The 12,013-nt window shown below is 39.6% G+C and overlaps 1 protein-coding gene across 1 annotated transcript in view; it reads right to left on the reverse strand.

Annotated features, from left to right (window-relative positions):
• The window catches only part of LOC109835662, a 15,087-nt gene continuing 13,545 nt past the window's right edge, over positions 10,472-12,013 (reverse strand). The window contains exon 5 of the mRNA XM_020403642.1: positions 10,472-10,680. The gene's annotated coding sequence lies outside the window, so the exon portion shown is untranslated. The remainder of the gene's footprint in view (positions 10,681-12,013) is intronic.

Genomic DNA, 12,013 nt, shown 5'->3' on the forward strand with positions numbered 1-12,013 from the left:
CAACATTGCTATCTGGACCGTATTTAACTGTAAATACACATCTACACCCTACCGGTTTTTTTCCTTTTGGTAGTTCAATGAGAGACCAGGTTTTATTTTTTGATAATGCCTCCATTTCGGTATTCATGGCTTCAACCCATTTTGGATCTTGTAAGGCCTCACTAACATTTCCTGGTATAAGTATATTCAGATTCTTTTCCCCAAATTGTTTTAATGATTCTGGTAACTTGCTCAAGGTAACATAGTTTGCAATTGGGTACCGGATTGGTTCACTTGTACCATCTTCAGGAACATACCGTTTTGGTGCAACTCCTCTATTATGTCTAGGGGGTAAAGTATACCTCTGATTAGAAACACTTACCTCAGGAGTATCCTCAGGAGATCCAGGCACTTGTGGTTCCAGGTCAGTCTGTATCACTTCTTCATTCGAGGCTTGCATGTTGTTGAGTTCTTGCTCCTGACTATTTTCAGAACACGGTCCGTGCGGATCAGTACATGGACCGTGCACTGATCCTTCTCTTGTATCCGATGTGTGCATCTCTTCACACGGGTCGTGTACTTGCTCACACGGACTGTAATCCGGTTCATACGGATCGTGTACTGATTCAGAACCACTGATTTCTTGTGACTGATACCACATATCTCTCTCATTCTCCTTCTCCCCCTGAGAGGGATGTTTGGTATATGAATAGAATGACTCATTCTCGAGGAAAGTTACATCCATGGTAACATACCATTTCTTAGTCACAGGATTATAACATCTATACCCTTTTTGGTTCATTCCAACTCCCAGTGATACACACTTAACAGCACATGGCTCCAGTTTAGTCCTTTGATGTTTTGGAACATGAACATAAGCAACACATCCAAATGTTTTTGGTGTCAATTTTAAGACTGATGGTATAGGTACAAAACTTGCAAGTTTACTCAACGGGGTTTTAAATTGATTTATCTGGGAAGGGAGCCTATTGATGACATACACAACCATGGTTACTGCACAATCCCAAAATTTTTGTGGTACTTCATTTTCAATTAAGAGTGCTCTAGATGTTTCAAGGACATGTCTGTTCTTTCGTTCAGCTATACCATTTTGTTGAGGTGTTCCTACACACGTTGTTTCATGAATAACCCCTTTTTTTGTAAAGAACTCCTTTAGGTTACTATTCACAAATTCTCCTCCATTATCACTTCTAAGAAACTTAATTTTATTCTCAAATTGATTTTGCACCATTCCATAAAAAGTTTTAAACACCATTTCTACTCCATCTTTCCTTTTTAACAAGTATGTCTATGTCATACGAGTACAATCATCAACAAACAAGACAAAATACCTATAGCCATGCACAGATTCAACCGGGGAAGGACCCCAAACATCAGAATGAACAAGTTCAAAAGGTTTTCCACATTGATTTAAACTAATGTTATAAGGGACACGATGACTCTTTGCTTTGATGCATGTTTCACACTGAAACTTAGACAAATCCAAACCTACAAACAATTCAGGTAAAATCTTCTTCATATACCCAAAAGAAGGATGTCCTAACCTCCTGTGCCATGTCCAAATGAGACCTTCAGACTTTGCAGATCCATTAGCCAAGTTAGTCCTTCCCATCCCGAGGTCTTCTAAGTGATAGAGACGACCATGCTTAGAACCACGCCCAATGATCTCCTTCGTGAGGATATCCTGGACAATACAGAAATCAGGAAACATTAAAACCACGCAATTTAATTCTTCTGTTAACTGACCAACAGATATTAAACGTGTGGTAAGAGATGGGACCAAGAGGGTATTGTTAAGCATCAAGGCTTGAGAGATTTCTACATTCCCAGCTCCTTTTACTAGATACTCAATTCCATTGGCATTCACAATTTTATCAATTTTTGATTTCCCAAGTTCCCTAATATCTTTGTCACTAAATGTCATATGATCTGTAGCACCTGAGTCAATTACCCAGCTATTTAGATTGTTATGAGTTAGCAAAGACATACCTTGATCACTTTTTTTACCTTTCTGAGAATTGATACCAGAAGCATTCACACCATCTTCCATATCTGCATGTGTCGTGCATAACTGTGCATGGACCATGTGCTTCTCGGGCTGAGCAGTCTGACTATCTGCACATACCATGCTTCCAGATATCTGGTCCGTGTCTGCGTCAGTCTGTTGTTGCCTAGTTGAAACATAGGCTTGACTCCTTCCCTGCTGCTTCCCTTTCTTCCCTTTGAACCAATCGGGATATCCAACTATCTCAAAACATTTGTCTTTTATGTGTCCCATCCTCCCACAATTAAAACATTTTTGTTTCAACCTTTCTTGATTACCACCATTTGAGAACCCTTTTGACATCATAGCCATTGAGTTTGAAAACGTACCTTCTTCTCCTTTGAGCATGACTACCTGTCGCATGGCCTCCCTTCTAACCATGCCATAGGCTTGCTCCACAGATGGAAGCGGTACCACTTGTAGCACACTTGCCCTCACATTATCCAGACGATCATCTAGACCATCCAAAAAAGTATATACCCTAGTCTTCTCAAGGTATTCTTTGAATTTCTCAATGTCAGTTGCACTTGTCATGGGGTTAGGGCGCCGGAAGTCAATTTCTCGCCAAAGACCCTGTAAAGTGTTATAATATTCCTCTATGGATTTACCTGATTGTTTTAGCCGAGACACCTTTCTATTGAGATCAAACACCAATGCTTCATCATTGCCATCATAGAATGTGATAGCAATAGCCTTCCACATCTCACTTGCAGTATCATAGCGAATGAAGTTTGGCATGAGTTTTGTATCCAGCGAGTTGAGCAACCATCCTTTGACAATTGAATCTTCCATACTCCACTTCGGGAAGTTAATCGTATCACTAGCCGTCGGAGGTGGTGGATCGCCGGTAATGTGTCTCATCTTGTCTCGCTCCTTGAGGTATACACTTACCACTTGGGACCATATCGAGTAGTTAGTACCATCTAATTTTACAGTGATTGGCGATGAAGGGGTATCAGGGATAGGCACTGCAGCGGTTGGTTGTCGTGTAGATACCAGTTGTGTCATCTGAGATTGTTGAGTTATTATAAGTTCAGTTAGCTTCTCAAGCAGGGATTTGGTACTCGTCTCTTCTTCCGACATGGTTGGTATTTCTCAGCAAGAACGGAATAGATGGAGTATCTAGATCACCTTCGGCATAGCCATCAGCAATCAGTATAACCAATCAACTCCGAGCTCTGATACCATGTAAAAATTTTGAACACTGGAAAAATACACACACACACACGGTCCGTGTACCACTGGACACGGTCCGTGTACAAGCAATCACACAGAAAGAACAAGGAATTTAACGAGGTTCAGCACCAACTTGGTACTTACGTCCTCCACACTCACACACGCACTTTTTGTTTATTTCTTTCACAATGATAAATTCTTACAGAGGAGGGAGGAAAGACTTTATAGAAAGAACCTCCCTCAAATTCTCTAGATCCTACTTCCCTTTTTTGTTCTTTCTTTTCTTTTTTTCTTATATTACAATCTTCTAAAATAAGAAACAAAATAACTAGAAACATAATGTAAATCTACAATGAATCCAGCTGCCACTTTCCATATTACCGCAATAGCCAGCTGCCACCGTGCATTGTTTGTTTCAACAGATAAAACCAAGTCGAAGTTTGCTTGGTCGCACATAAGTGTTATTGAGGATATGTTACTAGGATCATAAATTCATATTGTTGTGCGCGGCGGAAGCCAAAACACCGATGTGCTTCGAGAAACCAAACCAAACGCCGAGAGAGAAGGCCACAAACAATTTAAAATAACGGCACAAACACAAACAACCAATTTTAACGTGGTTCGGCAAGTTGCCTATGTCTACGGGGCAATAAGAGGGATGGGGTTTTCACTAATATAGAAGAAAAGTACAAACTGAGATTACAAATCACTCAAACTCATTAATTAATCTCACCAACAAATCTCTAATTCTCTCCAAAACAAAATTCTAAACAAATTGATCCAGGAAAATACCTCTTTTCTGTGCTCCAAATATCCCCAATTCGCTGCTCACCAAACCTAAAACGTGTTCCTATATATATAGAAATCCTAAAACCAAAAGAACACTAGGAATTCTAAAACCAAAATCAAAACAGATTAGGAATCCTAATAACTTGTTACCAAAACAGATTATGAATCCCAATAACCTTCTACCAAAACAGATTAGGAATCCCAATAACCTATTACCAAAATAAATTAGGAACCTACTATCTAACAATTCTTCACCTCGGTGAAGTTTTTCCAAAACTGAGCTGACACTAATACCAACCAAACGTCACACTTGTTGCGTCCAGTATGAAGTGGAACAAAACCACGATAATGAACTCAATCCACAACAAGTCGAGACCTAAACGAGAATGTGAACACTCTCCAAATACCGGTATCAACTTACCAAACCGGCTGCATCATAAAATGACTGCCTACGTATCATCTTACCCAATGTATCAAGCCTCATGTAGTTTACCCAATGGCCTCCAAAGGCCCTCAATTCAATAGAAGAGTTCACAACCCTTCTCTAACATCATCACCAAATCTGCGGCTGATAGCTCTCCTAATGGCCCCAAAGTGAAGCAATCTAAACACCTCCACCTGAGGTGAACCAACGGCCATAACCAAATGCGAACTATGTCCACTAGCTGCACTCGAATCCAAAACCAACTCATCATCTGCATCCAAATCCAAATGATCCCTAAACTGTGTCACCTCAGCTGGAATTCCAAACGATGTAGTATGATATGGAGTATGTGGAGTAATCTCTATCCAATGTGGAGTAGCATCACTCTCCACCCGCTGCAATATCCTAACAATCTGATCATCACTCTCCACCCGCTGTAATATCCTAACAATCTGATCAACACGACATACCTGCTCAGAACCAAATCAGAGTCTCCCAATTGATAACCAAACGAGCCTCCGAATCCCAAATATGCAATCAGATCAAATCTCACATCCTCCTTGTGACCAAATGCTTGGCAACCAAACATCCGACGCAATCCAAAATCTGAAGCAGTTCCACCAGATCCAAATATACCAAACGCAGCAATCGACAACCTATGACTAAGATGACCAAAACATGTCGAAGTCTCAACACCAGAATCAATGCTCGACATCAAATACGGATCCTCCTCCAGCGAGGAACAACTCACTAAATCTGCCATCTCATCTCGTCGCCCAAATGTTTTTCCTCCAATGAAGTGTCTCAAACTGTCATAAGCTCGGCACAAATGTAAGAAAGAACCCCTACCTAAATCACAATGGTGGGTCACCATTCTGCCAATACACTTCCTCCACCTTTTGTTGACTTCTAAGACTTCAAACCAATGGAACCTGGTTGCAACCCACAAATACCTAGAACAGTCACTAACATAGAAAATCAAATACTGATTACCTCCCAATGATGCCTCCTTGGAAGGCCCCCAAATGCCTGAATGAACACCATCTAAAAGACCCCTCGATCAATGGATAGAAGTGTCAAACTCCACATCGGTCTCCTTGCTCATACCAATGTGCTCAAATGACTTTAATCTGGAGGTCAAAACACTCCTTAACAAACCATGCACAGTATAACTAATCAAATACCCCAGCATCAACAAACACCACAATCTAGCCAAATCCAAAGAAGTCGTTAGCTCTCTACCAATCACCGTGCTCCCAATCAAATAATATAAATTCTTCCTCCTGACGCCCTTCATTACAATAATAGACCCAAATGTAACCTTCAAATATGCATCCTCCAAGGTCACTCTATAGCATGTTGCCTCCAAAACTCCAAGTGAAATGATATTCTTCGACAACTGCGGAACGAACCTCACTTCATCCAACTCCCGAATCACCCCGTCACACATCCTAATATGAACGGTACCAATACCACCAATAGGGCATTCATGATCATTACTCATGAGCACGACATCCCCTCTTTCTAACTCCTGAAAGCTGAAGAACCAATCCGTCCTAGGGCAAATACGGTAAGAAGCACCTGAATCCAACATCCACTCTATAGAGTCGACAATACAAACGGACGGTAGTGAAGATAACGAGTAGCCCGAAGAATCTAAATCTGAATTTTTACCACTAGCCTTGACAACATTCACCTCTGAAGCTTGAATAGCTTTTTCCTTATTCTTCCCGGCTCGATTTGTTAACTTTGGGCATTTGGCTTTTCAATGTCCATCATCTCTACAAAAAGCACACTGATTTCTACCAACTGCAAGATGTGCCCCTCTAGACTACGACCTCTTATCTCGGTTTGGACTCTTTGCTCTTGCGGCCAATGCCCTTGCTACCGGCTTAACTGAAGTCTCCTTATCCTTCTTTCGAAGCTGATAATTTACAAGTGTAGTGGTAACCTTACTATATGAAAGAGATGTCTTCCCATTAATAAGAGTAAGAATGAAGGTCTCATATTACTCGTCAGGAAAGGAACTCAACAACAACAACGCCTTGTCCTCATCTTTAATCATCACATCTACATTCATCAAATCCGTAAGAAGCTTCGTGTATTAGTTCATGTGATCACCAATGGAGGTTCCTTTCTACAATTGGAAGCGGTAAAGCCTCCTCTTCTGTCACGCCCTGCTTTCCAAAATACCATGGAATCGGAATGCGAACAAATCTGTGACGTATTAGATTAAGGAGAATAAAGAAGAATAAATATTTCTTCTAAACCTAATATGTTAAGTGTTAAGCAATATACAATGCAAAGTTATAGGTCCTCGATCACACATAACAAGAATATAATGAACAACTCAGAATGGAAAAGAGACATATCATAATTAGAATATCATCCGAGACACATAGTTTGGGTCAAACATGCCCTTATTACTAAATATCCCAAATAAATACTAAAGAAATATGAAAACACATCGTTCAACAGGAATAATAAGGAAGTACTGCACACAAAAAAAAAAACTAAGGTCCATCAATAACTAAGGAAATCGCTAAGCTTCAACTTGTTCTTCTGTTTCGTCTGCAAGGCACTATTGCTGAGAATCCTCTGGTTCCTGTACGATTCCGAACTGAGGTTGTCCGTCTCCTAAATCTAACGTATACCAGAGAAAACAGGTGTACGTTAACGTGCATGGCACACGGCAAGATACCACAAGGAGAATAGAATGGTCGAATGACCAGAAAAAAGACAATAATAATAATAATAGAAGCATGGTATTGAAATACTAATAATCTAAATACAATCCACTACTATAATAATCAGAATAATCTAAAATCAACCGGTATTGATGTCATATAGCTAGCGATCAGAATATCATCCAATTAACAGGATCATACAACTAGATGGAATTAATACTTAAAAATCTATAACTCGAGACGTAGTACGTCGAGCAAAATAATCCAAACAAGGAAACCCTCATGTATATACCATATGTCTTAAATTGTAGATAATTAAATATTAATCCTGATCTATGTATGAAAAGAAATATAACTGACTTTCATCTCACAAGAATCCATAAATCCTAACCAAAGTGACCGCACCGATTCACTTTGACCCAACAAACCAACCCCAGTGGTGACACCGATCCACTGGTGCGAGCCTGGAAGATATCCTAACCAAAGTTACGACACTGATTCACTTTGACACAACAAACCAACCCCAGTGGTGACACCGATCCACTCATAATAAGTCATGTAACTAGTCATTCTATAACAGGTCACTGGTACATATCTCACACAGAGTCAATGTTCATATCATTGGATAACTGACTGTTCATATATCTCCTACGTTCTTCAAATAGGACTCCACACAAACTATTTCCAGCCTGGTTCGAACTCAAGCCGACCCGGGTGAATATCATATTCACGGACCAAAGTAGCGACACCGATCCACTTTGACCTAACAAACTAACCCCAGTGGCGACACCGATCCACTGGTACGAGCCTGAAAGATACATAAACAGCCGCATCCAATCACATGAACCATGACTTTTCCCATCCCAACTCTTCTTGTTTTCTAAGTCAACACACACACATAGGTCACTAAGTCTCGGTCATGATGCACAAAGCCACTAAGTCATGATCTTTATCTCACATCCACTGGTCTCATATCAGTCATCAAACAATCCACACAGATAATAATATATTACGATATAATCTATGCAACTAATTAATAACAGATATAAATGTTGTAAAGACGAGTCAAAGGGAAGTGAGTCTTGCCTACGACGAGTCGGCTGCGGGTGTGGCTAGCGGCGTCGGCGGGTGGAGCAGATCTAACGAGACAGATCTGGAGGGGGCGACGGCGATGAGCTCGGGGAACAGCGTGTGGGGGCTAATTCGGGTGGTCGGAGAAGAAGAAGAGGGCGGGGTTGGAGGTCGGATCTGTTCGTTAGATATGGGCGGGGGTTTTGCTGCGTGAGCATGACGAGGTGAGCAGGGGTGGCGGTTGGAGCTGTAGGGGATTAATGAGGCAGTGGTGACATCAAGGAGTTGCAGGGGGGTGTGCTCGGATCTGAGGCTGGCGGCATCGTTGTCGGTGGTGAGACGAGCTATAGGGGACGACATGGATTTGGGCAGTGAGGTAGGGCATCATTGCTATAGTGGGGAGACGATGGCGCGGGACAGAGCTCGGTGATCGAAGGAGGTAGTGGGCAGTAGGGAGGCTCGCGCTTGGGGCAAGGGTGGTCCTGGGCGGCGGGATCTGAGCTGGGTAAAGGTGGTTCGGCGTTAGAGGTCAAGGGCGCGATGGGAAGAGGAAGCGCGGCCAGATCTGATGGGGTTCGGGCGTGGTGGCGAGGTGAAGGAGGGAAGGTGGTGATTGGAGATGGAAAGAGGGGAGGCTGTGGTGGGTTCTGTGTGTTGAGAGGGAGAGAGAGATGATAACGAGATATTAGAGAGAGAGAGAGGGGGGGAGATTAAGGAATGTTTAGGGAGAGAAATTCAGGGAGAGAATAACGTGATTATGGACGAAATAAGGAAGTAAATCACACAATTATGGGAGGGAGAGGGAACGAAAGAGAGATATGGAGAGGAGTTTGGTAGGTAGGTAACATGAGAGAGAGGGGGGGTATATATAGGTTTAGGGTTAGGGTTTATTAAGAATTAAATAAGAAACAATTAGGGGAAAATAGGAATAATTAAGAAAAACATTATAATTAATACAACTAATTGTACAATTAAACAAGAATAATCAATAAAAAATATAATTACTTACATTTAAAATCAAATAATTATGGAAAAATTATCTATAGAATAAAACGTACCAATTATACTAATACAACAGATAATACGCAATAGTAGTAATAATACAACAAATTATACAATTAAACAAGAATAATTAATAAAAAATATAATTACTTATATTTAAAATTAATAATACAACAAATTATACAATTAAACAAGAATAATTAATAAAAAATATAATTACTTATATTTAAAATCAAATAATTATTTATACAATTAAACAAGAATAATTAATAAAAAATATAATTACTTATATTTAAAATCAAATAATTATGGAAAAATTATCTATATAATAAATGTACCCGTTATACTAATACAACCGATAATGTACAATAATAGTAATAATATAACAAATTGTACAAAATAATACGTAATAATAATACAACGTATTATACGAAATAATACGTAATAGTAAAAATAATATAATGTTTTATTTAAAATGACACGTAATAGTATCGATAACACAATGGATTAATTCCAGAAATTATTATTATACTAAGTTAATTTATAAATATCAAAAACATTTAAATAAATATAAATTTTGGACTTTTAAATCTTAAAAAATTCTAGAAAATCAAGAAAAATATAGATACTCTTTTAAAAATAATAATTGAATATTTTAAAATACTAAAAAATTATTTTAACTAGTATTAAAAATTCATGGTCCTTACATTCTACCCCCCTTAAAATAAATTCCGTCCTCAAAATTAAAATAAGAACCAATGACAGATATGGAACGATATCCATAAGCAGAGGAAACAAGAAACAAGAAGCAGTGGGAAGTTACGAGACAAGAAACAGTAGGAAATTCCGGAGTTAAAAAGTGATAAGGTAGGGACTAAGGTATAATTCATCGAGATGATAGGATAAGGGCTAACTATAGTCTTACGGATAAAATATGATATGCGTCTAAATTATTTATTATATTCTTACCGGTGGGAACTCAGGACCGTGACCTACATGTGCCACCACTAAAACCTGTCACGCGCTGGTTCCCAAAAAACCAGGGAATCGGAACACGAACAAGTCCGCGATGTATTAGATTGAGGAGAATAAAGAAGAATAAATATTTTTTTCTCAACCAAATACGCTAAGTGTCAAACAATATACAATGTGAAGTCACAGGTCCCCGATCACACATAGTAAGAATATAATGAACAACCCAGAATGGAAAAGAGACATATCACAATTAGAATATCATCCGAGACAGAGAGTTTGGGTCAAACATGTCCTTATTAGAAAATAGTCCAAATAAGTACTAAAGAAATATGAAAATACATCGTTCAACAAAAATAGTAAAGAAGTACTACAAAAAAATAAACTAAGGACCATCAATAACTAAGGAAATAGCTAAGCTTCAACTTGTTCTTCTGCTCTGTCTGCAAGGCACTCCTGCTAAGAATCCTCTGGCTCTTGTACGATTCTGAACTGAGACTGTTCGTCTCCTAAATCTGACGTACACCAGAGAAAATAGGTGTACGTCAGCGTGCATGGCACATGGTAAGATCCCACAAGGGAGAATAGAATGGTCGAATGACCAAAGAAAATACAATAATATTAATAATAGAAGCATGGTATTGAAATACTAATAATCTAAATGCAATCCACCACTATAATAATCAGAAGAATCTAAAATCAACCGGTAACGAGGTCATATAGCTAGCAATCAGAATATAATCCAAGTAATAGGGTCATACAACTAGATAGAATTAATACTTAAAAATCTATAACTCGAGACATAGTACGTCGAGCGAAATAATCCAAACAAGGAAACCCTCATATATAGACCATATATCTCAAATTATAGATAATTAAATATTAATCCCGATCTATGTATGAAAAGAAATATAACTGACTTTCATCTCACAAGAATCCATAAATCCTAACCAAAGTGACGACACTGATTCACTTTGACCCAACAAACCAACCCAGTGGCGACACCGATCCACTAGTGTGAGCCTAGAAGATATCCTAATCAAATTTATGACACTGATTCACTTTACCCAACAAACCAACCCTAGTGGCGACACTGATCCACTGGTAACAAGTCATGTAACTAGTCATTCTATAATAGGTCACTTGTACATATCTCACATAGAGTCAATGTTCATATCACCGGATAACTGACTGTTCACAAATCCCCTACGTGCTTCCAATAGGACTCCACGCAAACCGATTCCAGCCTGGTTTGAACTCAAGCCGACCCGGGTGAATATCATATTTACGGACCAAAGTAGCGACACCGATCCACTTTGACCCAACAAACCAACCCCAGTGGTGACATCGATCCACTGGTGCGAGCCTGGAAGATACATAAACAGCCACATCCAATCACATGAACCATGACTTTTGCTATCCTAAAAAAATCTTCATGTTTTTTAAGTCAACACACACACATAGGTCACTAAGTCTCGGTCATGATGCACAAAGCCACTAAGTCATGATCTCTATCTCACATCCACTGGTCTCATATCAGTCATCAAACAATCCACGTAGATAATAATATATTATGATATAATCTATGCAACTAATTAATAACAAATATAAATATTGTAAATACAAGTCAAAGGGAAGTGAGATCTTTCCTACGATGAGTCGGCTGTGGGTGTGGCTAGCGGCGTCGGCGGGTGGAGCAGATCTAACGAGACAGATCTGGAGGGGGCGACGGCGATGAGCTCGGGGAACAGCGTGTGGGGGCTAATTCGGGTGGTCGGAGAAGAAGAAGAGGGCGGGGTTGGAGGTCGGATCTGTTCGTTAGATATGGGCGGGGGTTTTGTGGTGAGC

The sequence above is a fragment of the Asparagus officinalis genome, chromosome 3 (assembly GCF_001876935.1).
Source record: "Asparagus officinalis chromosome 3, Aspof.V1, whole genome shotgun sequence".
Classification (NCBI taxonomy): domain Eukaryota; kingdom Viridiplantae; phylum Streptophyta; class Magnoliopsida; order Asparagales; family Asparagaceae; genus Asparagus; species Asparagus officinalis.